At 32.8% G+C, this 5,706-nt stretch overlaps 1 long non-coding RNA gene across 3 annotated transcripts; it reads right to left on the bottom strand.

The window, feature by feature from the left end:
* Nucleotides 1–1,683: 1,683 nt before the first annotated feature.
* Nucleotides 1,684–4,578, bottom strand: LOC147839185 (uncharacterized). 3 transcript variants are annotated; one of them, XR_015518415.1, is made up of 7 exons: nt 4,465–4,578; nt 4,227–4,360; nt 3,492–3,603; nt 3,315–3,369; nt 3,140–3,215; nt 2,902–3,065; nt 1,684–2,578 (listed from the first exon to the last, which is right to left on the bottom strand). It is a non-coding gene; the product is annotated as an uncharacterized LOC147839185 (long non-coding RNA). The 3 variants fall into 3 exon arrangements; XR_015518416.1 differs by having other exon boundaries at nt 3,492–3,573; XR_015518414.1 differs by lacking the exons at nt 1,684–2,578; nt 3,492–3,603; nt 4,227–4,360; nt 4,465–4,578 and having other exon boundaries at nt 2,925–3,065; nt 3,315–3,451.
* Nucleotides 4,579–5,706: the final 1,128 nt, after the last annotated feature.

Here is a 5,706-nt window from a genome sequence, read left to right as displayed (position 1 = left end):
AATGCACCAAAATGCATTGCCTATATTCACTGATAAATGAATAAAATATTCATTTTCAAAATGGGGTGTCCTCAATTATGCTGAGCATTGTAAATATGCATAGATGCCTTATTAGCAGCAGTTTCTACGCTGTTAATAAAATTGCTGCCTATTTTTATTAGTCAAATTAACTTTTCTAGTCGTATTTAACCTTTGAATGACTATAATTTGAAAGAATCATAAAAAACTGAAACCTGATTAACAGGTTAAAATGAGTTAAAGTAAAATAAATTTGTCGCCATGACTTTTTGTCCTAATTTTTTTAACGAAACTATGAGTTGTCAGTCATATTACTAAATTCCTGCGAGTACATGTATGAATATCTATATCTGCAAAATACTTAAAACTAAATACAACTGGCATTTTTTTAAACATGGACCCTGCAATGTTGTGGTTTCTTGGAAAACTCATTGATTTTTACTGTAAGTGATGATACAGTATATCGACTATGAAGGACAGATCGATTTTACCAGAGAGGTTAAATGTACCATCTATGTATATGGTACATACAGCTGAAGTCTTTACTTGAAGCTTTTTTTCTTTTATTAAATATTTCAAAAAGGTAATGATTCACATTTATTAAATAATTGTTTCATACTGTTTTTCTTTTTCTATTCTTCCGGTGATTTAAAGACACAAACGTTTTGGCACAATGCCCTCCTCAGTGTGCGACACAATCCTCTAACTCCATCAGTCAATCACAATATGTCATCAGTTAGATGGCCACTCTCAATTTTATTTATCATTTAATGAATAACCACACAAGGACTATTTATCTTCATATTTTAATTATTATTTCACAGAGAAATAATATATCAATTATTATCATTCACCAAGTGTATATCAATACAATGAAAATCCGACAGATAACATTAAAGAATACATTTGACAATCACTCGATGATTAAAAACAATCTTACCCTTACCTCAACACACAAAACTAACCACACAAGAAATATTTACCCTCACCTTTAAAACATTCTTTCACAAGAAAAAATGTTATATTTGCATGAATACAATGAAATTCCAACGATCCAAAACATTCAAAATAGATTTGTTATATTGTGTCAATCATCTAGACGGCAACTCGATGTTTGCTAACAGTGTCTTTTTAATTTTAGTATATCATAATCAACCATGCCAACGGATAATACCTTTACTTCCAAATACATTATTTCACAGAAAAACAGGATATCAATTGTCATCATTCTCCCATTCAACACACGTCAATACAGTAGTATATATTTAAAAATATTTCCTAAATGATGTTTAACAGAGCAAGGAAATTTTTACAGTATGTCTGATAAAAATTTTTCTTCATGAGAAAGTCTCATTTGTATTATTTTGGCTAGAATATAAGCAGTTTTATATATATATATATATACACTCTCAGAAAAAAAGGTACAAAATTGTACCTTTTAGGGTACAAATGGCCCGTCACTGGGGTGGTACCCTAAAGGGTACAATTTTGTACCTCTGTTTAGAGGTACAAAATTGTACCTTCTACATTTGTACCATTTAAGGGACAATTTTGTACCCCCAAGGAAGGTACGAAAATGTACCTTCTTATATTATATAGCATTTTCAGGGTACTGACCCAGGCATTTTGATCCTTTGGTGACTGCATGCACAAATAAATAAATTATTTTGGTTCGCAGATGTCCATTTTTATTTAGAAATGTAATAATATTTTATTACAATTCACAACTGAATGTGTCAAGTAATAAAATTACACAGCAAGTATAAACCAGACATGTAAAACAGTAAAAAGATCAATTTAGATAACAAATAAAAATTGTTCACTCACTGTACAGTAAATCATCTACACTTAATACAAAGACCACAAGAATACTGTTTAAGATTTATAAACACATTACACAGGCTACATCAAGTACTGCACTTTATAAAGTCCAAAGTATTTGTCTTTAGTCAGAATACGCAGTCATAAATAATTTGCCATCAACATTTTCTCTGTATTTCAGAATGAAGGCAATGTTTCTTCTATAAATTACATCAACAGTGCAGAAAACCAAAAACATTAGTAGCCTTTTCTTCAACAAAAGTAGATTCTTCCTCAACTTCCTCAAGAAGAGTTGTAATTTGTTGTAACACAATACGTTTATGCTTTTGGTAAACATGACATGTAAGGCACTCATAACTGGAAAATGTTCTTTGATAGTCATTAGGACCACAAGTTATTTAAAAATTTGCTTTATGCATGAATGAGAGCAGTGTGCTGGATTAACTTGATGATTGTGATTATTATCCAAGAGCATTTAGAGAAACAAAAAACAAGGTTGATTTCTCTGGTAACTGTAGTAGGTCGAGGCTTGTCATCGTCCACAGTTCATTCAAAACATTCCACTGCAGAAACATCAAGGTGTTCTTCAAATGAGATGGATAAAAATGTATATTCGTCCACACCATTAACCTGGCCAATCACAATGCCATCAACTCTGAAGACTGCCATGACTCGTCTTGTGGTCCAGTCGGTGGCCTCCTCCTGTACTTGAACTGTTGGATGTGGTGAAGATGATTCACTGTATATAACAAAGCAATAATTTCATTAATATCATTGATGAAGACAAAGTCAACATGCATAGAATGTGAAATAATTAATATTCACTGATTTAAAAAAAGTATAACAGATAAAATGATTAATATAAAGTTCATTCACTCATTAATTTTTTTGGCTTAGTCCCTTTATTAATCTGGGGTCGCCACAGTGAAATGAACTGCCCACTTATCCAGCATTTTACGCAAAAGATGCCCTTCCAGCCACAACCCAGTAACACAAACATTCATACACACTCATTCATACACACATTTATACACTACAGACAAATTAGCTTACCCAATTCACCTATAGCACATGTCTTTGGTCTTGTGGGGAAACCGGAGCACTTGGAAGGAAACCCACACGAACACGGGAAGAACAAGCAAACTCCACACAGAAATGCTAACTGACCCAGCCGAGGCTCGAACCAGCGACCTTTTTGCTGTAAGGTGACTACCCGCTTTGCAATCCTAATATAAAGAATATCAAGAATTATAAAATGCATTTATCACAGCATATACTAAACAGAAAACCACTTACGCACCTGAGTACAGCAAAATGTTGAAGTGTCTCGCTGAACAAGGCTGGCAACATGAGAAGTGCTGCTGTAAAATCAATTCCTGGAACATAAGATGTGGCATACAAACAAATATGAAGGAATCCATACAAAGCTAGAATTTAATAATATTAATCAAGTAGAGAAAATTTAGAAAGGGTACCTTAGAGTCAGGTCCATAGCATTCTTCAGTTGATCTCTCATCTTTCGATGAATACCTAGAAAATAATTTGAAACATATATGTGTACATTTATTGTTGTTTGTAAGTAAAAACCTACAAATTTAAAATAGTATGTAAGTCATTAAAACCATGGTATACAGATAATGAGAAATACTTGCATCTTGTACTGAGCCATGCTTTCATATGACATGCCTTCACTGGTCTGATGCTGTCAGGCTGCATTCTGTTGTTCCAACTGTCCTGAAGGTCAAATGGAAACTTTAAAAACTTCTGGAAAGCAATAAGAGAAAATAATAACTATTTGTTTATTTTTAGATATTTATAAAATAGTTAAAATACTGTAAGGTATTACATTAAATATTACATTAAAGAACGAAGCATTACTTAAAACGTCGATTCATACAACGTGGTACGTTAATAATTATACATTAACATAAGCATAAACAAGAGTGAAGCACCAACAATTCTGGACATGAGAGTTTGTGGACACTCCTCAACGTTAATGTAGACACTAAAACGAAGATGTGTACAGGAATACACACACCACGTTTGTAATTAGCCACGGTTACATAATCGCTCGCTTTGCTCACGGGCCGATTCCGGCTCGGATGCGGCAGTCTCGGCTCGCTTACTGCTGCCCGATTGAAGCAGTCCGAATAGAGCAGTGAGTCCATAGGCATCCTGTCCGAGTACAGCAAATGGAGCCGTAAGTCTCCGGCAGGCGAGAAACTAGCCGGAACTGGCCCGAGTGTTTTGCTATCTGGGTTGCGATTATATTCCGCAGTGGCAACACATTAATAAAGCAGTAACGTAAGATATGAGGCGCGAATACGTAGGCGATAAAGTGTGTTTTTACACCTAGAAAACTAATAGCATATAGTTAACTTACTCACCTTCTATAACGTTATGTCCCGCGGTGACTTCAATATCATATTGTATTAACTTCTTTAATAAGCTGCAGACCTCTTAGCCAACTCCATCCTGCAGGCAAACGTACACCAAGCAGTCCGGAGAATTTTTTCGCGGTCTTTAAGCGGGGAAAAGCCGAGGCACGAGAGTCAGACAAAAGCAGTAGAACATGGCGTCACATATAAAAATGAAACTGAAAATATGTCATAAATACATATTTACCTGAAAAGTGTGGACTCCAAAATAGACTTTTCTTTGAAAATCGTGCGAAGTTCTGTGTAAACAGCCAGCATGAGCAAACTCGACCGCCTCAGTAACAAACACTGCCAACAAGCCGCATTCTTAAAGAGACAGCAACATCTCCACCTGAATGAAGATACTGTCACTCTGCATGATCCTTATTCTAAATCCCATTTAAGTAAAGAACAGTATTTACGTTTTTAATTATTAAAATTACATTCAATTCTACATTAAATTGTAAATATTTTTTAAGAAAAAATTACATTTGAATACATTAAAAAATAAATATTAAAGTATTTTATTCAATCAATTTATTAATTTTATATTTTTAAATTATGTATTTTAGTATTAATGTTTAGTATTAATTAATTAAAAATTTGTGTTATATGGTGTCTTGATCTTATAAGCTGAGGGTACAATTTTGTTCCTATAGGGAAACAAAATATATAATTGTACCTTTAAAGGTGCCAAAATGGTCCTTTACAGTACAATTATGTACCCAAATGTGCTTTAAAAGGTACAAAAGTGTACCTTTCAAACCTAAATCTGGACGTTTGTACCTTTTTGGCCCATTTGAGTACAAAATTGTGCCCTAAGGACCAATTTGGGACCTTTAAAGGTACAATTATATATTTTGTTCCCTCTAGGAGCAAAATTGTACCCTCATTGTACCTTTTTTTCTGAGAGTGTATATATATATATATATATATATATATATATTCTTTTTAGATTGTCTGCAGAAAAAAAACATTGATATACAATGATTTGTCTAATTACCCGAATTTTTCTAGTTAAACTAATTAACCTAGTTAAGCCTTTAAATGTTACTTTAAGCTGAGTACTAGTATATTGAAGAACATCTAGTAAAATATTATTTACTGTCATCATGACAAAGATAAAATAAATCAGTTATTAGAAATGAGTTAATAAAACTATTATGTTTGGAATTGTGTTGAAAAAAAAATGTTAAACAGAAAATGGTTGAAAAAAATAATGGGTAATAAATGAGGTTTTTAGTTGTATATTAGTAGCATCTATGGCCACATATGTAACAAACATTTATAAACCTATATTAACATTCTACAATTAAAAAATTATGCCATTTTTAAGTCAAAATGGTCAAAAGCATGTATGTTTACAGATTGACCAGTAATTCAGCAAAATTAAAGGGCACAAAGTTTACCCCTTTTTTATAATTCAATATTAATATTATGGTTGTTCTGT

The sequence above is a fragment of the Danio rerio genome, chromosome 20, assembly GCF_052040795.2.
Source record: "Danio rerio strain M-AB ecotype USA chromosome 20, GRCz13ab, whole genome shotgun sequence".
Classification (NCBI taxonomy): Eukaryota; Metazoa; Chordata; class Actinopteri; order Cypriniformes; family Danionidae; genus Danio; species Danio rerio.
Note: the sequence above shows the minus strand (reverse complement) of the source record. Positions and strands in the feature narration are given on the sequence as shown.